Source organism: Balearica regulorum, chromosome 6 (genome assembly GCF_011004875.1).
Source record: "Balearica regulorum gibbericeps isolate bBalReg1 chromosome 6, bBalReg1.pri, whole genome shotgun sequence".
Taxonomy (NCBI): Eukaryota; Metazoa; Chordata; class Aves; order Gruiformes; family Gruidae; genus Balearica; species Balearica regulorum.
Window position 1 is genome coordinate 34,577,292 of NC_046189.1, and position 23,047 is coordinate 34,600,338.

Sequence of the window (23,047 nt, forward strand, 5' to 3'; positions counted from 1 at the left end):
TCCCTTGGACAGGTCCACTTCATATTACTAAGGACGGCACCACGTACACCAGTGAGACCTTCCCAGAGCGCTGTGTACAGACTACTTCAAACATTTTAAATGTCATACTCCTCCTTAAATCTTGCAGTATTTGCAGTTTCTTGGGGGGAAGAAGAGGTGCAAGAGTATGATGTTCGTGATTTCCCTGACATAGGAGAACTGCTGGAAGATAACTCAGTGTGGCTCAAAGATCTTTTTTATAAGCATTTTTTGTCTCCTGCTTTCCACTTTCTATAACAATTGCTTTTCAAATTTCAGGTCACTAAAAAGCTTGCAGTTTAACATCCTACCCCTTCTCCACAGCAGGATACTTCGCTCTCAAATTCCTTAAGGAACAGCCAAGCCTCCTGAATACCTTTTGTCTGTAGCTTTGTTTCCCATGCAGAAATCATACCAATTATTGGAGAGAACCAAAGCGTGCTGTCTTGGATTCATCCTGTTTATTATCTTCTCCCTCTTTGCCTTCACAAGGACACTATCAGTATCACTTCGTGATCACAAAAGTGCCTTTCACCATCCTATTCTCAGTAAGTCCCTTGTGCTGATCAGGTCAAAGCTAGACAAGTCCTTCTCCCTCCTTTCTCTGCTTATCTCTCCAAACTTCTCTCCAGCTTACTTCTGGAAACTCCATGTGTGTCCCTGTGCAGCCTATTCCCTCCCATACAGTGCCTCATCAATCCCAGTCCTCCCTTCAAACGATGCTATTTGTTGTTGTTGAGGTCCCATCCACCTGATGTGCTCACCTTGGCCCCTACCACTGACACCCTTATCCTTCATTCTTTTCACATTTAACCAGAGATTTTAAATGGCTTTATTGCCTCCTACTTTCTGGATATCAAAGTAGTTATACAGCTCCTTCCTTGATTCCTTCTCATTACTCACCCCCCAGGGTAGTATGCATATACCTAAGGTACTTGTAAAAATGAACCTGTTCTTCTTCTTGTCCTTCCCAATGCTGTACCTTGACTAGGCAATTTCACACCTCCACCTCTCTTCCTCTTGTGTCTTTGACCAAGGATCAGCTCTTCAGTCCCAAGTCTCATTTACTAGTTAGCAACTTTACAACCAAAGATACTCTTTCCAACATTTAGATTTTAGACCGCCTTTTGATCTTCACATGACCTTTTTTCCATAGGCTGAATCACTCTACTCTAGATATTTGATGTAAGAAAGAGGGCAGGTTCTCACAAAATTGTTGTTTAGCAAGAAGCAAATAATCACAGTCTTTTGGAACCAGAAATACATATTTTAATAATTCCTAATTTTCAAACATTGATGGAACAAGAACAGAAAACATCTATATAGAGAGGGATTTGTGTGTATGTATAGACAAAGATAAACAGAGTTATAAATTATCGTCAGAATCTATTCTTTTTAGTGCATTTTCCTTTGGCTTTATTATAGATGGCCTTTCTTTAGATCAAAGTCTGGCTTCCTGGAAGCACATTTTCATAATTCATTAGTTTTAGGAAACAAAATCAAAAAATACTGCAAAATTTCATATACATATCACATGACACTTACTTAGAATACAAAAGACCAAATGCTGCTGATCTTGCAGCAGTAGAATGCCCACGCAATGAACTTACATTTTTGCTTTAAGGAAGAACAGCAAGTTTCAGACCAGGATTTTATTTGTTTTAAATTTTAGAGATTGTTTTCTGCAGAATTTTACAATGAAGATGATTTCCACAACACAAAGCTATGCATGTTAATCAACTTACAAGTGGACACATCTCTGCCACAGAAAATTTGTTGTCCCTTGAAGGTGAATAAGAAAAGTTGTTTAACTAATGCTAAGAAAGGACCACGCAGCCTCAAGAATGCTAAGTGTTTTAAGAGAAATGGGACAGAAAAGAGAAAGGAAGATGATGATCAGAAGATCTCTTTTAAGCCTCTGTAAGACCTTCTTCTTCATCAGTTTTTTTATTCATCATTTCAACCTCATTGAAAACAGTTTTATAAGTCTTTTTTTGTAATTGAAGTATTTATGCTCATCCTATGGCCCACCTCTGATGCTGTAAACAGAAAAACTCTCCAAATCTCATGTTGCTGCTGAATCCCTACACACACTGAAGGCTGCTTACATCAAATAACCCAAAAGCCAATGGTCAGTGTTGCCAACAGGACTCTACGCGACCGAGGCTCTCCAGGAGCCCAGGACCCCCCATGGAGCTGCTCCCCAGCTCTGCAGAGTGTCTGCACACAGGCCTCCTCAGCTGGGACCGCTGCCACATCTCACAGGGTTCACACAAATGAGGTTACACGAGTTACCTTGAAAGTTACACAAATTACTAAGCTCTGGACAGTTTGCAGGACAAGTCTGAGTTCTGGAATTGCTACAGAAGTCAGCCAGGTCAAACAACTGAGACCATCAGAGGGTATTTCTCTCATCGTTCAATAGGAAATATCTCTGCGTATCTGCTCAGTAACCGCAGACATTATGTTTGGGGTTGGCAAACCGTCTACATCTTGGCCTAGACCAGAGAACAGAAAGCAAATCCTGGAAAAGACTGCAGGGCAGCATCAGCACAAGCCACATCCGTGGAGTTAATGAACTCAAGGAGTGAAGCTCTTAAAGGAATGAATATCCCAAAATTAATGAAATTTTTCATTTCATTAGGAAGTGAATACTCTTTCTTTTTATTCTACATCATTGAAACCATAAAGACAGCCCCTATGGAAAGGGAAGACTCATCTGAAAAACTGATTTCATCTTTATCCATTATCTTTCTAAAAGCAGCATCTTAGTGCCTGTGCTTTGAGTGTTCTCCAGAGAGCCAACGGGATTTCTTAATGGACTCTGTGCCCGGCTGTGGGAGGATTACTCTGGCATTTATTTCCTTGCATAGCTTCACCTAATGTTATAAATGTAGCACTGCAGCTGAGGAAAGATGGAAGTTGTCAGTTATTGCCTTGCATGTGGGAATCTCTTTTTCAGTGCATTTGGGTGGGTTTCCTGCCAGAGAGAGCTCCAGTCCAAATTTCTGTGTAATATTTAAAACATAATTGTGTTTAACAAACCCAACAAAAAGTGGCAAGCAATGCAACAGTAAGGTAAAGCCCAGACTTGTTTCCAAACAAGTCCTGGGCTAGTTAAGCCAGGCAGCTCTCCAGAGCTGTGCCCGAGGCCACGTCTGGCACGATGGGGTGTCACGGAGAGCTGTGGGGCAGCTGCAGGAGGTGCACGGAGCCCTGGCAGGGCCAGGGACTGCAAGAGATAAGGTTTAAGGGGAGCCTCTGCGCATGCTTTCAGCACTGTTGGTCTCAGTGCCAGCCCCCATCCTTGGACACCTCACAAGAACGGGGAGGGCAGCCTGGTTCCCTTGGCTCCAGCCAGCGGTGTGGTTGGGCACATGGAGATTTTGGTGCTGGGAGGAAGGAGGGAGGCAAGAGTGGCCTTGTATCTGATTACAAAAGTCTGCATGTCCAGCTTGGCCACTCTTGCTGTGATTAATTAAATACCACTCTGTTACCTCTCTATTAAGCCCAATACTTTTTGTTTAGCCAAAGATGTCCACTCTGGGCTTAAGACAATTGGTTGTGATTTGAAAGCACTGAAAGACTGTGAATCAGCTGCTTCACTTGGTAATTTGTTCCAGTGATTAATCATCCTCACTGCTGAAAACTGTGTGGATTTCTCATTTGAATTTATTTGGCTTCAGCTTTCAGCTATTCATTCTTTTTATACTTTTTTTTTTTTCCCTGAGCCACTTAACTCTATAGGAACCATTTTTTTTCCCTGTGGATTTCCACCATAATCAAGTTACCTCTCCATCTCCTTTTTGATAATCTAAACAATTTAAACTCTTTAAGTCTGCCACATTCAGATGAAGCCTAAACAATTCTGAAGCCTGAAATTCTGTGTACAGCTTTTTTCTATATCCCCAATAGTGTTCTTCAACATCCTTTTTAAAATATCAGTCTCATTAAAATCAGATTAAAATGTATTTTGCCCAAATAAGCCTTGCCTCCCAAGTGATCTGCATGACTTTAATAGATTTCCCCTTCCTCGTGTTAGTTCTCACTTTGCACCAGCCACAGGTTTATAATCCATGTTGTTATATTTACTTTGATGAAGTGCGGTAGTGCCGGGAGGGTACTCCTCTCTGCCGACCCCAGAGCCACCTGGGGCAGGTGGCAGCTTTGCATGCAGCGCTGTAGCATTGCACACTTAATAAGATCCCACGTGACATCTGCCTTTTTCCCAGCCTGATTCTGTGAAGCTGTGACCTATCCCTCCCATGACAGCGAGCTGAGAGACTGCCTGGGGTTGTACCTGATCCTGCAGAGTGCAGCCAGCTGGGCCAGGCGAGCTGTGGCCCCTGCAACCCTCTGGATCAGCTCCAGCCATCCCTCCTGTCTCATGAGAGCCGTTAGGTGTATGTAGTGCAATGGTATTTACACCCTTCTACATTTGTTGAGGTATTTTCTATGCAGGCAGCATAATAAATAAAACAAGCAAGGCACACATCACAGGTTTTGCTGATGTGTCTTTGGTGCAGTCAGAGCTCCCATTGCTGTATACCAGTACCATTTCACCCATAAGAAGATGTGAAATGAGCAACTGTAAAGCTAAGGCCAACTTCAGCTGTTCAACATTTTACAGACCTCCTTTTTTAAACCACCACAGGTATCATATTTTTTCATCACAGTACTTCTGCAGGTGCATTATCTTTTTCTCTTTCCAGTAGTGTTGCTGTGTCCAGCTCATTCAACATAAAAAGCTCAGAAATAGTTCCTTGATTGATTTTATTAGCCTAGCTAAAATTGCTGTTTACAACACAAGAGCGACACTAAGAAAACAAAAGTTGGGGGATGGCAGAGGTGTGGCAGCGTAAGCACTGCTCTCTGCTGCTGCCATCTCTCCTTCACCCTCACCACCCCACACAATCCAACCCACTGCACCTGCAGCCGTGGTTTTTGCAGACGCAGTGAAGGCCGTGGCTACAAATCCGACCTTCTGGACTTCAGCTATTCAGAAAAGGAAATGTGGATCCCACATCCAGATGTTCTCAAGGCTGCAGACACAATTGTGATGTGGTTCATATATATAATTCAATGGAGTTTTGATCATCTCTGGGGGAATTAAGGAAAATGGGGTTACAATGAAAGATCTGTTTGTATTTTCAGAGTGTACCTTGAGAAATGCTCCCCCAGGATTTACCTTTATGCATTCCTTGAGTCAGGATTGAGTAATGTGTTTTAGCTTCTAATGTGTTTTAGCTGCAGAATTAGAAACCAGAGACAAAATAAATAATAAGAATAAAACAAGTGCCAGAAAGACACTATTGCCACTCTCAGCAGAGGGTAGTGCCTGTAAATGGAAGTGCCAGGCACAGCCTCCTGGGCTTCCTTAGGGAAATAACAGAACAGCATCTTTCCATCACTGAAATCATCTGGGAAACAGCCTCTGTAGGAAGCTCTTGTTTCTCATGTTGTCTTAAGTTAGGGCAGCTGTTACTCAGGGACCTGCCATAGCTTATAATTTAGCAAATAAAAGATCATGTGTGCACAGAGCTGAGTGACTGACAGAGAAGCAGATACTGGCAAGTGTGAAAATGGGCAGCCGTGGCTGGTTTCTGGCCAGATTAGTCTTTCTGTAACATACCTGTGCAATGAACTTGACATCCTCAGCTAGAAATGAGTGGGCTGACAGATTATATATTTTCCTTTTCCCTATGACTGTGTACTAAAAAGTCTGGACAGTTTTAGTCTTTCAAATACCAATGAAATATTTTTTTTTAACAGTTTGAAAACTTCTTTCTGGTTTTATTCTTTTTCCCGGACAAGGACTCTTCTTCTGTCTGGTACTTACTGGAATTGATTTTTAATTCAAATTACTCCACCTCTAGGTCATCCTGTCAGCTTGAGAGGTGCAGCCATTACATTTCTGCCTTCTCAAGTTTGGAACATATTTTTCATTTTGCAGCTATAGAAATTAGCTTTCTTTGCTCCCAGAAGAGCAGCGGTTACAAGAAATGCTCATCTTGAGCAGCAGAAAAGCAAAAAGTGGCACTAAGCGAGGCCCTGGCAGAAAGCCTGCGGAGTGCACCAGTACCCCACTGCCTTCTCTGTTTTGGGGCAGCTCATTTGTTTGTAGCTAATTGGGCCAAAACTCAGGGAGATTTCTGGGATGGGGGAAGAGGGCTGTAGTGAGGGGGAAACAGCCCTGTAAAGGTTCAGCTACATTGCAGAGATACCAGTACTTTGATGTGTTTGGGCAGGTAGTTCCACTTCATTTTTTTTAATTTTTTTTTAATCCTGTCCAGTTCAGATTTTCCATGAAAATGTGGTTTACATTTGGAATGGAAATTTCCATTTTCCATCAGTTCTGCTGAACTGATGAACTAGAAGTTTCTCCCTTTTGTTTTTGAAGGTGGCCAGAGTGCTGCCTCTCCAAACACTGCATGCTGCCTCCAGTCTAGCTCCCATTTATTCTTCTGCCTTTGTGCATGCCAGTCACCTTTCACGTTTTGGAAATTGCTTTAGATGCAAATAAATACATTTGTGGCTCTGCACTCATGATTTTAAAAGTTACTAGAAAATTCGAAGTAACATATGACAGATCTGAGCCTTTGCTGCTGATTCACATAATTGGTTTTAGGGGTTTTGGTTTTCTCATTTTCTTCTTTTATTAACAGATGTTCTCTTCCATTTTAAAAGGCCTTAAAATGTTAATTGTTTAAAATACCAAGTCTGATCATTCTTTATCCTCTCTATGTTTTTCCGCTTTTTTCTTTCAGCAAGATCACCAGCCAGAACACAGCACATTTAATTCACTCTGTAGGCCTCAGTTATAAATTAGTAAGCTGGTTCCTTTCACATAGCATGCTGAGATTTAGAGAAATAGAAGCAAGCAGAAAACATCAGACTTTAAATAAGGGTTCAGACACAAAAAGAAGTTACCCTGGCTTGGAAAGTTTACAAGGAGCAGCTGGGCTGTGGGAACTGTCTATGTCCATGCTTTTAGCAGGAGTCAAACAGGAGGATATTGATTTAGCTTTGTCTGCAAGAGGGAAGGATGAGCAAAGTCCAACTATCTGGTATTTCCAGTGGGCTCAGACCATGCACACAAGCCATATGCATAGCTCAGCTTAGGCATGGCAACTTCTTCATTTTTGGTCCCATTTTGCTGCCCTTGAGCCCCACATTGTTATTAATTCAAATGGAACATTTTGGATGGGCTATAGGGCATATTGGTTTAGCTGTGTTTTATCATTAAATACACATTTATGCTTGAGCTTCCTGTAGGTTTCTAGGCAGGTGAGCACTTCCAAGCTGAAACCAAATGAGGAGCTCTGAATGATCACTTGGAGGGTCCTGGCTCCAAAACATGCCTCCAACCACAAGCCCCAAAGCCCCCAGACACTCTGCCTAACTTAGAGCTATGGGCAGGTATCTACACTTGAGAAAGATAAATATCTTCACTTCCTCTCCTCACCTCCACTTCCCAGATCCATTCACAAGGGCCAGAGCACAGCAAAGGAGAGGCCCCAGGGTAGCAGTTACACAGGCATCAGCTTCTTCCTACTTCAGGGTTTTTCTCTAAGTATTCAGAAATCACATAAAGAAATGGTTTTGGCTGTTGAAAACTGCTGAAGGTGGCCCAGTGAGCAGGCAGCAGCAATGATGCCAGCACTGTGCCCCTGTGATTCTCCCCTGCTGCCTTACCTGCTCCTCTGACACATCTGTCACACAGCGTTGGAAAATGAAGGTGGTTTCCTTACCCCCGCAGGGGTGTTTGTGAGGCTCAAATAAAGGTTTTGAAAGACTTGCATGGAAAGCACTAGAGAAATTCAACATCCTGTCAGTGCTGGGGGACAGGCTGACTGAGGAGATGATGCACAGCCACAGGGCTGCCTCAGGGAAGGGTTTCTTGTGTTCTCGTTCCCGTCTCTATCCATATTGCAACTCCAGCAAAGAGCCTTGGGATAAACATGACTTGGTCCTTTAATAATGTACAGCTTACAGCAGGCAAGACTGCAACCTTGTGTGCCGTTTCCATTTCAAACAATGCTTCTCCTCTGTTTTCTCCCTCAAGGTGAGGGGCAGAGGCAGGTTTAACATTTCCCTGGCTGATAGCAGGATGTTTTGGCGATGAAGAGAGGCTGACCATGAAGGCTCAACACCCAGTACCAGGGACAGTCAGAGGGAGCATCCAGGTGAGGTGGCACAGAGAGGCTTGAACCTGCTTTCTTCAGTTCTGGCAGTAATCCACTGTTCTTGTTTCAGTGTGAACAAATTTGGCACATGATGAACTGATGTCTTCTCATCTTAGGAGGCTGCCCTGTGCGGCAACAATATCAAGGTCTCCCTTCAGCTGTCTGAAGGGCTAGTGCCATCTGAGGGGTGATTCAAGGGCACCTGAGACATCCCCAAGGCACATGGGGTAGAGAACCAAGGGATACCCACCCAGCTGAAGGCATAGCAGGGTACCCCATGGGGCATCTCAAATGGCACCAGATGATACCCGTGTTGAAGCAGCTGACCTGAGCGGCCACCTTGAAGACATCTCCTCATTGGACTGTAACATGGGAGCACAGTTCCCAAAAACGCACATTTTGTACCTTAACATCATTCAAGAGTCATGTTGGGATACAAATCACAGATCCAGTGATGACTTGACCTTTCAGCTGCACCAATTAAGGGCCAGTGTGGTTATTGCCTGCAAGTCATTTCTTTTAAGATTTCAGCAGTGGACCTTGTTGCCAAGTGACATTGCTGAGCACTTTTTTCTAAGCTGAGGCATTCCCTGATGACCCAAGCCACCCTGTGAAAGCATGAGCAGTAACCTGTTCAAAGATGCAAGCCTCCTTTTCTCTGAAATGTTGTTGGCATTTCATTCGGTTCTGAAAGAAAACAGCAAGAACTATGACATGATACCTATTTTATTGCTATTAAGTTTTAGATATATTATTTAAATATATTCCTGAACATATTCTCTCTCTTGAAGGTTTTATTAGCTGGAATAATTTTCACTATTTAATAAAACCTCCATGTTGTATTGTGGAGGTTTTCCTAGTTATTTAAACCCCAAGTGAATTTCACTGTTAGCTTTCTTGATATCTGTTTGCTTGGTATGGATAAATGACACAGATGTCTTGTCAACTCTTCCCTGCTGCTATATAATACATGCAGCTTCTTTGTAACATGGACCAACTCACTTCTGTAAGGGTGAGGTGATATCTTTAGGGTATATGTCTAAATGAGTGAAAGCCAAAAGCATTCACTAGCTGTCTCTAATCACCAGCACTGCACTTGATCAATGTAGAGTTGGGAAAGAGGCGGATGATAAGGAAAAGGGGATTTAGCCGAGACATGGTCTCAGTTTGAGGTCTTCCTGGAGCAAAGATTTCTCTTCATGCATTGTTTTCTAGATCACCTGTTCAAGTAAGTGGGAATGACTGATGGAAATGCTGAGAGAAAAACCTGGAGGCAGAATAGGAATTACTAAAAATGCCACACGGTGCCCATTGCTTGTACCTGTACTCAGTCAGCCCATGCCTTGGGCAGTGGTATCAAATGCTACAGTCATTTCTTGGGATTTTCTGGATGTTATTTCAGCTGGCTGTAGAGAGGGGAGTTCAGAGACAAATTTTCCAAATTCTGGAGGTGATCAGGTATGACATTGGAGTCTGTTTCATAGTTGGGAGAGGGCAGAATAATATACCGCTTTCCGTATAATTTTTCTATCTCATTCTGTCAGCTACAACATCTCTCTTCATTATCACTGCAGCTCAAGAAATCCTCACTTTAAACCTTCCCCCATCACTTTCCTCTGTCATGTCTACACCAGCCTACATGTTATTGTCTCTTTATGTTTGCTAGTCAGGACTTCATTGTGCCTTACACGGTTCTACACATCTCTCTCATACTATCCTCTCATTTTATTTTACATCATTTATTTTGTATTTCCAGGCAGTTTCATTTCTGCTAAGTCCCATTGTTTTACATTATCCTCCTGACTTGACTATATGATTATCCTACTGATTACATTTTAGATTCTGCTCTCCCCAGTTCTCATGTTTTTCAACATTTTAATTTATTTTGCTGGCAAGGTTTTGGTGTCAACTCCCCAAATAATTCTTGGTGCCACTACCTACTATTAACACGGGTTTGGTGACTATGTACCTTTGAGAACTTGAGCTCTAATTTTCACCAGTTTTAAGGGGAAACAACCAGTCAGGACTGACCCGCCACTTTGGGAGCCCTGATGTCTTCAAAATGTGCCTGCACTGGACTGGACAGTAGAAATCCGCAGTGTCTTGAATGAGGAAAAGAATGAAAAGAGCAAACATATCGTGTTTATTACAATAGTAATGATATCACAGTCGGTATGTGTTGCCTTATTCCAGATTTATAGCTGGGATCTGTGAATGCCCTAGGGCTCAGCATGCAAGCCCAAAGACACTCTATTTGCATGTACTCTGCATTCTATAAATAAAAAATGGAAGTGTCAGAGAAGCATTTTAAAACACTCTGTTATTGAGCAGTTACCGGCAGATCTTGTGCATTTCGGTCATTAGTCTTCTACAAGCTGTCCCTGTATGTTGTGACAAGCTGTAGATGTTCTAGCTTTGGTGTCAGACTGAAAACCAAAAGAAAAGAAAAGAAAAGAAAAGAAAAGAAAAGAAAAGAAAAGAAAAGAAAAGAAAAGAAAAGAAAAGAAAAGAAAAGAAAAGAAAAGAAAAGAAAAGAAAAGAAAAGAAAAGAAAAGAAAAGAAAAGAAAAGAAAAGAAAAGAAAAGAAAAGAAAAGAAAAGAAAAGAAAACAAAACAAAACAAAAGAAAAGGAAAAAAAAAAAAAAAAGAGGGAGGGAAAAAGTTATCTTTAAATCTGTGTGTCCTAGATCAAATCCTGCCTGCAGACCCAGCCTGGCAGAAGGAGTGATGGCTAAGCCCCATTTCACTCCATGAACAGCCACTTCACTGACAACTTTAGACATGCAGCCCTACGCAACAAGGGACACTGATGGTCCATGAAATTTGAGCCTGTATCAATGATACATTTAATTTCTCATCCTTCACTCCAGTTCCAGACAGACATAATTCATAAAGGAAAGGTTTTGCAGTTAGCAAACAGAAACAAAGCCAGTGTTAACACAAAAAGGGCAATTTTTTTACCCATCCACTCTTTTCCTATGGAGATTCAGGACCTCAGAGATGATTAAAGCAACATAAGATTATTACTCAGGCAGAAAGCATGAGGATATTCATTCCCTCTGAGGTGTAAAGCTTGCAAAGGAAAGAGTGAGCCTCCAAGGTCTCTCAGCAGAGCCTTCTCACACCTCCATCTCCTTTTTGAGCTGTCTGCACACTCCCCAGCATGGCTAGCTCTTACCTGTGGTCAGGACACGCAGGACCGTCATTCCTGCAGCATATCTGCTTCCCCAAAAGCTTGCATGAGTGGGCTGGCAACCAGCTCTCCCTCCCTCTTCCCTGGCACCAGCAAGGTTGAGGTTTGACATCCCCTTTCATCGGGGGTGCCAGCCTGGAGGAGAAAACCAAGCAGCCCGGAGGGAGGTCCCTGCATCCTCACTGATATCCTCCCCATGGTAACTTGCCCCCTGAAGCTGTCCACCCCCAGGACCTGTCCTCTACTTTGCTGTCCCTTTTTCTGCTGATTTTTCCCTTACCAGGACCTTCTGATTTCACTTCTGGGCATCACACAGGTTCATGTCAACTAGATAACCCAGGGCTGCGTGATGTATTTAACCACTGCAGTCAGCTCCCTTACTTTTCATCCTGTAGAACATAACTTTTATTTTTTTTCTTTTCAGCAGAAGGCAGAGCATTGCTGTGTGATGACCTCTTAGAGATGAGTAAATTTATAGCTCTCCCACCCCTGCAAAGGCAAAAGGAAAAATTTAATTTGCTTTCCTAAGGCAGGACTCTTCCCACTCCATTATGTTAGTACTTACCCACTGTCAGGGACACACTGCATGGTGTGAAAGAAAGAAAAGCAATTCCACAGTCACAGGAAACAAAATAACTTGTGCTATAAGATACCTCAGTCATTACATACTTAATCTGAATTATGTCTGTGTTTGGGCTGGAATAGAAGGATGAGTCCTACCTCAATGAGAGCGAAATGTTTGTGTGCCCCAGATTTGTTGCCCATGCCTGCAGACATTTCACCATTAAGGGCCACACTTGGCACCTACACAGGTAACAACAAACACAAGCCTGTGCCTCTCCCTTCCCCACTGGCTCTGCCAGGCTTGGTGACTCGATTGAGATCTTACTCTTTACCAAGCACCTTGAAGCTGTAGCCCCTAAAGTTGAGATCCCAACAGGGAGATGAACGAGTGGAAGGAGACTTGCCCCTAAGCACCCACTGGCAATCCCTCCACTGGTTTCCACAGTCCAACACTTTCACAGCCTGTTCCCGTGCCTCAGGGATGAGGCTGCAGCTCTGCCTGGGCAGGTGGGTGGATGGGGCTCACAGCCCCAAGGAAAAGCAGCTGAGTCTGAAACCCAGGGGTTAGGCAGGTCCATCATGTAAACACCTTAGCAAGCTAAGCGCCTTTTTGCTGGGACTCTGTAAATATGTCTTGTGAGCCAAATCCCACCCCTAAACCTGAGCTAAGGCCTTGGCTTCCCAGATCTGACAGCTGCCAAACAGGGAAGGCCACATGAGCAGAGGACTCTGACTGTCCATTTCACCAAAATGAGAAAGCAAGGATTTCTCTTCTTTTAAGAAATTTCAGGAGCCGGTTTGCAAGGCATCCCCACAAACAGTTACATGGAGAGGACTGCAGGATCGGCATGCTGCAGTGAGTGGCAGTGGAGAGAGGAGAAGGGGTAAGTTTGCAAACCGCCTTTGTGTTTCATACACATCTTCACACTCATTTTTTTCATGTGTCAGTAGAGGGTCCTACCACATGTGAGTTTACCTGCACCCCCACGATCATTTACCTGATTTATTATTGGGTCATCCCAGAAAAAGCACGATCGCAGATGAAGCTGCAAGTTTGAAAATCGCTGGCTTGGGCTTTTTGATTATTATTCTGTTTCCTCTGTGAGAGATGAGCTGCACTCCCAGCTCTGTGTTCTTTATTTGCAGGTGATTTTTACTTAACTGCGCTATTGATCCCAAGATGGATAGGAAACCCAGCAGCTTAAGCCCTGTCCCCGAAGGTGTGAAAGCTTCATTAGATTTATGAAATTGTCCAGGATACACTGAGGCTCTGCAGTCCATCTAGCAAAAAGGCTTTACATTTTATTCACACTCCCATGATTTGTATTCCTTGTTGAATTTTTTTTTTTTATTATTAGTGTTTAGACTCAAGGTTTCTCCTCTAGCTTAACTGCGTGTGAAATGCAGTCAATTAATAGATGCAGAGAAGAGCAGTCCACTCCCCATGAGTCTCAGATATCCCTTCTCTTAACCGCATCCTAACGCTATAATCTCCCCTTCACGTCCTTTCTCTCTGGCAGGACAGATTTGGCATTTTCCTCCGAGGGAATTAACGAGGCTTCAGGAGCTCCCGTTATTTTCACCTGGGTTAAATGAAAGCATCTTTAGAAATGGTCAGGGATAAAGCAAGAAACAATGACCTAGAGGTTAAAGATGCAAATAACAACCATCGTTCCCTTCTGGTGGCGATGCTCAGCAGGAGCATCACCTGGTGCTGGGGACAGGGCCATGAGGCAGCACGCTGCACACTGGGTTTTGCGAAGCAGTGCTGCATACGTAGCTCAGAGCAGCAGCTCCCCAGCACCCAGCTCCAGGTCTCTGACCAGAGTGTGGGTTTTAGACCTCAGTTACCTATTTAAGAAAAGGAAAAGGACTGGCAGGATGAACTACATCAATATGCACCTCCTCTCCCTGGCTCCACAAAGAAAGACTTGCTGCTCTCATTACATCTCCAGCACCTGCCAAGTTCCCATGGAGGGCAAGACATCCCCAGATTGTTTCCTTGCATCTTATTTAATTCAATAATACTGGCTAAAGTGTTAGCGGGGCACCAAAGAGACTGCTTAGGACCAGCATTATTTAATACGTTCCCTCGCCATGTGGCTAGGGGAGTTAGCAGCAGAGTCGTGACATTCGTAGAAGAGATGAATTCAGAGGCTGAGAAGCCCAGAGAGGATAATGAAGTTAGACAAATATCAGCTAAATGAGAGAGGAAAAAGACCACCTTGTATATATAGGAAACATAACCCAAAATGTGGGATTTTTGTTCAGAAAGAAAGTGAAGCTTGGAAAGTGATAACACAGAAGTAGTCCAAGAACAAGAATGGACAATAAATAAAGTGTAAGCAGAAACGGGTAGATATCATCAAAACATGACTGTACCTCGGGGCTGTTCCCTGGAATAGCCTCAGGCTCTGCTGCCCTGCTAGAACACAGGCAGGCAGTACCAACACTGGATGGATACACTGGCAGGATTGTGGAGGAGGATGGCAAGGACTGTTGAGGAGCATCAAGAATGGCCTTGGAGGGGCTATGCAGGAGAAATGACAGCTACACACCTGAAGATTTTGCAAAATGGGAGCATCCAAAGAAATGTGAGCAGGTTTCAATATAGCTCTGTGTGGAGGGAATGTAAAATAGCCAGCTGGAAGGCCAGGAAAACCTCCCTGACAGCCAGATCAATTTGTCTGTGAAGTCCTGCAGCTTCCAAGAGGTGGGACGGGAGCATCATGCACCCATTTTGGACCGGTGCAAGCCTTCTCCGCTCAGGTGCTGCACCAGGAATGGCCACAGCCCTGGCCTGGCTGCTTCCTTCTGCCCCCCAGGGCAGCACTGCTCCAGCAGTTTCCCGCTTATCTCACAATAAAATAAAAACATTCCTGTTTGCCCTTTCCTCAGTTTTGGTGAAGCTGCAACATGAAGAATCCTTACAGAAATGGCATCTTTTTAGGCAATTTCTAGTTTCTGTCCGTGGCTAGAAAACATGCTTTTCTTCACAAGAAATAGTGATTGTCCTTAGGGTTAAATGGCTGTTTCATTTTCATTCTATCTCCTACTTGCAAAAAACACTGGACATATAGGCTTTTTTTTTTAAGCTAGCTCTAGCAATGATAGTAGCAGTAGTAATGAAAATGGAGTTTTAAAAGACCCTTTACAGCTCTTTGATTTTACTCATTTCTGCCCTTAGAGCATCAAAGTTTTTGCTTGTTTGTTTCTTCAAGGCAGTATTTTTCAAGACTACTTCTGGTATATTTTTAGGGAGACATTTCAGAAGCAACATCCCCAGATCACAGTCAGTATCCATTTTGTACAGGCATAGTTTTGGCTGCACCTGGCAGTACCCTGGAGCAGCCTAGGGTCACAGGGATCACAGCCTGGCCAGAGCGGTTGGATGTGAGGTGTAGGATTCACGTGTGCCACCATCAGCACTCAGTGGGCTGCAGCTTCACAAACCAAACCCCTCGTCCTCCCGTACAGTCACTCTGCAGGTGCAGTGTAAGATGACTCCTTTAGGATCGGATGAGTTAGGCCTCATTTTTCTCTCTTGGCTGCAAAGGGAGCTGGCACAGGGCACACCAATGTCCCAGCCCCGCTGCAGAGGGTGACACTGGAGCAGACAAATCCTCTCCCTTATATCCCCCCCAATGCAATCATATCCTCCTTCAGAGAGCATGAGGCTATACAGGTCAGTCAGTCCCAGCATGGCTTCATTTAACCACCAGTAAATAGTGGCAACGCACCAGCCTTGAGCGGGTAGTGAGCGGTGATGATTCGTTAGGTGGAGAGTTCTTCGAGCTCTTCAGACACAAAGCACTATCAGATGCCCAAAGCGCTACTGTAATTAAAACCCCTTTGCCAAAAAACAATTGCAACAGGCAGTCCTGTGCTAAACGACTACTTCCAAATGTATGCCTCCAAGTATAATTCTGGCTGACCTTCAAAGAGCATTTCTGCCGTGACATTAATTTTCACTGGTCCCTTAGGTGGGCACTTAGAAGAGTCTTCACTGGCTTTGCATGCTGCAGTTCCAGGGTTATGCCGTTCCCCAAAACTGCAGCCAAAGACCCGGGTGGGCTTATTTTCTTCAATGGCTATTTTTATACATCCTTTTAATCAAACTTTTGGCTGCTGCAATCATCTCAATTAATGAATGCGAGAGGGACCTCTCCTTGTTCAATGACTGGGTCCTTCTCTTCATTTCACGTCCACATCACACCATTCCTCCTTTAATATAGGGACGGATATATACAGCATCTTGTCAGAGTCTAATTTATTATTTCTAAGAACCACTAGAATTTATTTCTTCTTCTTGAACTAGAACCTGAAATAGTGAATTATTTTCCTATAAGGTAGGCTACCTAAATGATTAAACCTGTGTCCATATTGTTTAAACATATTATTTTTAAAAGCTATTGAAAAAGGTTCACATCTCTTCAAGACCATTTTTCAAGATCCTGCTTTATTTAAAAGCATAGCTCTCATAAAAACCTCTGAATGAAAACACTAAACATAGTTCAAAGCTGTCCAAGAGTTATTTGGGCTGATTTAACAATGTCCATGCATTACAGCTAATCAACGCGAATACTGCAGGGACAAAGAGAGGCCAGGCAGGTTAAGGTCCTGCTTTGGAAAATCACATCACAAGCAGCAGCCGCTGCCCCAGAAGAGCTCGCAGTAATTACAGCCCCACAAGAGGCATAATGGGACGTAATCTAGTGCGGTTTATGAAGTTCAAAGAACACCTGTGGTGCATCACAATTCTACAAACAACTATGGCAAACATTCTATAGCTTTCCTTTGGGGACTGGTGAAAATTATACACGTAGGGACTAGAAATCTATTAAGTTATTCAGCAGGTAATAATTCCTGCCAAATCAGGCAGTTACGTTAGCTGCTTATTAGCTGTATTAGATACCCACAGACAGAAGGCATCCGACATTGTTCTGCAGCACAGCATTATCCTTTGATTTGTTTCAGGCCACCTGTATTTGTCACCCCCCTCCCTGCCAAGGAAGCCACCACCTGAAATAGGTTAGCTGTAAGCTTCAGCTCTGTAAATTGATCTTTGTGAATTACGGCAGTACAAGCTGTGGGCTGAATTACACCCAGCTGCCTACAGGGTTGTTTTAAGAGAAGATTATACTTTAAAGTTAGGTGAGTCAAGGAAGGGATGAGGAAGTTTTGCTGTTGCAGTACCATGTGTCCTGAAGGTTTTGTGGTCCCCAAAACAGTGCCACGCAACAAATGCATACAGATGAATGACGCAAGCGGTATTAGTGTCTGTATCTGGCATAAGACTTAATTGCTCTGTGTTCCTGCAAGATAAGAGTAGAGAGAAGATGCATCAATAGATATTTTATAGACATAAAAGGTAAAAATTAGATTTCTGTAAGTTACGTGGCTTCTTGACCAATTATTGCGTAGTAATCTTGGGGAGCAATCTAATTTAGATTTCTATTTATTCTTACTATTCTATAGCCACTAAGGACAACAGCAGCCAGTTCCCTTCCTTCCTTTGCTCCCGATTGCCCTCATGATTTTACTGTGGAGCTGCTTATCTGAAACTCCATCTTGGATTCAGCTGACCCAGGAGCACCTTGGGCTGTTTTGGTACTTCAGGTGAGTTACTCGTCTGCTTCAAGTTGGGAAGCTCTGCCTTACCCACTGGTGGGAGAGTGGAGTAGCAAACACAGGAACCCAGGGGAGCTCTCCTTTATTGGTAGCACATGTCACTAGCAATATTCCCTAGTTTTTTAGTTAAAAATTCACATTATTGCTGTCAACAAAAAGCAGATGAAGCGTTGGTGCCAGTGATGCATTCTCCTTGGACAGATCTGCTTTGCAAAAATTCAAAACCCAGTTGTGATGCAGCATACGAGATATTACAGAAATTTCCACCAGTGGTGCTGAAACATGGAAAAATGTGCTGCTATTATTGGAGAAATATGAAATTCTTGGGACTCTTGAAGATATGCAGCACCACTACACTGAGCTATCAAAAAGTAAACCAAACAAAAAGTGTCAACCAAAATTCTTACTGAAAAACCTCAGAAAGAACCAATGACCTGGTTTGGACTTTTCCCAAAAACACCGGCTTTTCTCAGCATTTCCTCCCAAAAGATCTCAAGCTGCTGTTCGACACCATGGCCAGGGCACACGCCAAAGCAGGGAGCAGGTCTCCGCTGTCACCCATGCTGGATGAAGCTCCTGTTGACCCTCTGGGCTTTTCCACCCACAGGCCCCCGTGCAGAGGCAGAGAAGCAGCAGGTCCTTGGGCAGAGCCCACCGGAACCGCAGGCTGGGTGAGGGGAGGAGGATGGAGGCATGTAGCAGCTGTCTGCACGGAAACCCCCAGCCACACGGGCTGTCACCCCTGGGGCCAAGAGTCGTCCGCGCTGCAGGGTTTGCATCTCCACTCGCGTACAAAGAGCTCAGGCGTGTCAGTGCCCGAAGTGACCTAGTCCTCTATCGTATGACTTATTCAAAAACCATACTGGATTTTAATTACCACCTTATTTCTATGTAATATCTAAAAAAAAAAATCACTGTAGAGAAGCACCTTATAAACAAGCATTATGCAGCAAGTCACAGAAGACTCATGCTCATCATGGAAAGACCTGGCTGTTTAATGGTCTTTTCCATCACATCTTAATTTTTTAATTTAGAAGGGCAGATGAAGTGTTATTAGAGTCACTGCTGTCTAAAGTCTAATATACATGATGACCTTCACGGTGTGTGATCCAGCCATGAATGAGCAAAATGTCCTTTCACTTCAATACAGCCTGTATGCAGTTTTGTTTTCATATCAATATAAAGACAATATTGAAAAGTCAGTTATGTTTACCTAGCTAACATGTGCATTTTATATGCTCACTTAAGCCAGCACACTATTTCAGAGGCAAACCAAAGCTGTTATTAAGATGAATACAAGTACTATCGAAAAACCTTCATTCAGTTTTTATGTCTTTGCAGTTGCCTCTTTTTTTTATACTCTCCTGCTCCTTTTTTATTCCCTATGTGAAGTGCTGAGCACCATTCCTCTGCTGAAATACCAACACCTTTAGTTATAACCTCACTGCAGCAGAAAAGGCAAAAGCCCCAAGAGGGCAGCTGTGGATCTCACTAGAGAAGCGGTGGCCAAGAGGGTGGAAGGTGATGGAAGTCACCAGGACGGGCCAGTGGTGCCACACTAACGTGCCATCCGAAAGCTGGGCACGTGCGGTTTGGAGCAAGGAGTCTCCCGACTGCAGACCCCCTGCCTTCTGCTTCCTCAGCAGCTATTGATTGTTTCTCAGGTATTGGAAAAGGGCCTTTCTTCATCTACATCCCAATCGGGTGAGCAGGAGCCGCTGTATCATTACTACCTTCCTCTTTATGGCTGGGCATTTGTTCCCCCCCCCTCAGGATGGTCTCTGGGAATTCCTGGTCCCCTTCTTTTCTCTCCTCCACTGCTCAAACACACCCAAAACAAAATATCTATCCCTGAGCTGAGCTTGCCATGCAAGCAGGTAGGCAGGGGTCATGCTTATGAAAAGGCTCAGGGGCATCGCCTAGATCAAGGCTGAGTCTGCTGGGAGCAGCCATGCTGCCCATCAGAGAAAGAAAAATCCCGTAGCTATAATCAGATAGGCGCAAGTGTTTTCTCCCAACAAAATTTCATGTTTCTAGTATGTTTTGAATGAAACTTTTAACAGTAATTTTTTTTTCCAGTGAATATTCCCCTCAGTTTTTTATTTAAGCTATTCCAACTCACTTAATTGGGTTCCTAACACTAACCTGTTCTATGGAATGAGAAATGCATGAAACTTAATAAATTGTAACTCAGCTATTTACTTACCAAAATTAAATTCCACTCCTAAGGACAAACAGCGTGCAGAAAGCATGTGTTTGGTCACGAATGCTGGCAGGTGAGATGCTGGGATGGGCTGAGAAGTGAGCAAGTAAAGCTGCCGCCTTCTTCCCGGGCTGGCCCCGGGCACCCACCTGCATTGATCTGCGGCATTCAGCCCTGTGCAATCACTCCCTGCAACTTCTTAACCTTGCTCTGACTGCTGGGGCCAAACAGATTTCTCATTTAAAGGATAATTAACCTTTTAGGGCAAAAGCCAGGGGATCCAGGCTGTACACGGGGACTGCGGTTGGGAAAACTGTGGCAACCCCAGCTGCCGCGCTGAAACAGGGAGTACTGGAGCCGTGCAGCTGTGGAGCTGTCAATTCAAATCCCACTTTATTGCATACCAACCTCTCTAGCTACACAAGCTCTAGGTATATTTTATGTGTCCTTCCGACGCACCCATTTACAACGTGATTAAACTTTCAGAGCATTGGAAAATACCATGTCATTCAGTTTCTCTGTTTTTTTGAGGCTGGAAAAGCCTCCACTGCATTTCTCATTAGGGCTGGATTGGGTCACAGCATGTGGTCTCTGACAGTCATTACCTGGAGAAACTTTAAATAGTCCTGCTATCCAGTAGGGTTTTCAGCCAGGATAGGAGGCAGGGAGCAGGTTTGAAGGGGAACACTGCATACAGCCAGTGCACCTGGCCAGTGACCATAGCCTGGACCTCACCACAACTGACAGGCAGTCCCCCGGTCCCCAGCACCACCTCCGGTTTCTCAGCCTGGTGCTCAGCTCTGCTGCCACGGCCACAGCAAGCACCCCATGGAGGAGACTCACGTTGGAGAAGGTCGTGAAGGACTGACTCCCGTGAGAGGGACTCCATGCTGGAGCAGGGGAATGATAAGAAGAGTCCTCCCCCAAGGATGAAGAAGCGGCAGAAACACCACGTGAGGAACTGACCGTAACCCCCACTCCCCGTCCCCCTGTGCTGCTGAGGGGGGGGTGGAGGTTTGAAGCCAGGAGTGAAGTTGAGCCCGGGAAGATGGGAGGGGTGGGGGGAGGTGTTCTAAGATTTGGTTTTATTTCTCATTCCTCTACTCTGTTTTGCTTAGTAATAAATAAGATGAATTCCCTCTCTAAGTTCGGTCTGTTTTGCTCATGATGATAATTAGAGAATGATCTCTCCCTGACCTTATCTCGACCCGTAAGTTTTTTTTTCGTTGTACCTTTTCTCCCCTGACTAATGAAGGAGGAGAGTGATAGAGCGGCTCTGGTGGGCACCTGGCCCTCAGCCAGGGTCAACCCACCACAAAGACAAAGACAATAAATGAGAAACCCTTTCCCTAGGTACAACAGGAGAAGGAGAGGGAGTGAGGGACTGTAGGTAGGTATTTGTACCAGCAGAGACCTGCTGTTGCCACAGTTTCCCAATGCACAAGCCTGGTTGCCTTTGCCAGTGCAGTGAGGAGCTGAATTGCCAACTGAGTGAGTCCACCAGAGGAACCCCTGTGGGCACCCCAGGACCCCTGGCACCACCTGGGGAAACGCATGGGCTCTGCTGCGGGATGCAGCTTTGTCAGCACCACGTCCCTGCAGCTCCTGTTCGCCTGCTCCATAACCCATGTTCGCTCCCTCCGGCTCAGCTCCCAAGGCATCAGGCACTCTCTCACCTCTACCTTAGAGACAGGTCTCTGTTCATCTGGCTTTGACAGATTTCAGCAGCTTCCAGGGTGCTGCAGCGAGCTGTGCCCTGCAGGAGGCCCTGCAGGGTGAGCAGGGGAAAGGAGAACAGAAGGACCATCGGTTGGATGTGATGGCACAGATGTAGCAAAATTATCCCCCACCTCAAAGTGCTTCATAGCTGAGGGAAGGTGTATTTTGCAGTCTCGGACCTTGCTATCAGCTTACAGTTTGGCAAATAAACCATGTTTGACATTTTATAAGTCAGATGAGTTAATGGAGGTGAGAAAGGAGCTGAAGGTTGCCAGGTCATGACTTTGATAAAATCAAAGTGCATTAGGCAATAATTAGAGGAGGAGTTCTAAAAATACTCAGGGGTCCATTAAAGCAAGACCTGCCACCCGACCCCAGCTCAGGACTGTCTCCATGGCATCTGCTCAGGCCAAGAGTTGCAACTACACCAAAACAGCCTGCTGTAGCTCAGCTCCCCAAAAAAGGGCTGCAGGGTGAGGGCCGTCTTGGCACATGGCTCCTTAATACCATATTTCTTGTTGAGCAGTTCCTAATGTATTTTTGTAGACTTCTAACCCTCCTGCCCTCCCCTGGGACCCCGATACCTTTGCTCCGGGTTGGCTCCCAGGCTTGTGCGACCACAGGCGGGCAAGCTCAGCTGCACGGACGTCACCAGCGCCGGCCTCCCCCTCTGTGTCTCCTCCCTGCACCCACCAGGAACATGAGGTTTAGCTGTGGCTTTGCAACAGCAGCAAGAGAACAGAACAGGTTTGAAAGCGACGGGCAGGGAGATACCTACCCATCACGCTCACAACATCCTTTCCAGCAAAAGTAACTGAGCTGGCTTTGACAGGCAGAGTTTGGACACATTTATGCCACACCATGCCGTTTGTATTTGGAGGAGGCTCAGCCCCATCCCCACTGCCCACCTGCCCCAGGGCTGGAGCAACCCAGCCTGCCTGCAGGATGAGCATTCAGGCAGGTGGGCTGGTGCTTCCCCCCAACGGGAGGGCTCTCTGCAGCCTATGCAAACCTGGGAAGCCTCACAGCTGCCCCATAGAACTTCTCAGGCATTCAACAGGAGATGATTTTGTCAGAAACAGAACAAAAGTAGAAATGACAGGTTCCTCACTGTTGCTCATCAGCCTGAATTAGGGACCATGGGGTCAGGATCTGGGGCTGGGAGTGCCCTAACCCCAGGCCCGGAGCTGCGCTGGGGATGGATGCTGGCAGGAAATTTGATTGAGCACCAGAGAAACCTTCCTAATGAAAATATCATGCTGATGGTAAACTTCTGCAAAAACATTCCTCTCTTACAAAGCAGCTTCCAGGTAAAAGCACATTTTGCTCAGAAACGCCTGATGAGCTATACTGACAACAATGCTGTGACATCCATGCAGCAAGTATCATCACATTAGGGTAATATTATCATTATCTACACTTTGTGGATGACAAGTACAACACGCCAATGGCACCTAGTTACAACAAAACTCTATCAAGACTCTGATGGAGCCGAGCTCCGTCTGGCTTTGTCTCTGCTTATGGGTGCATTGG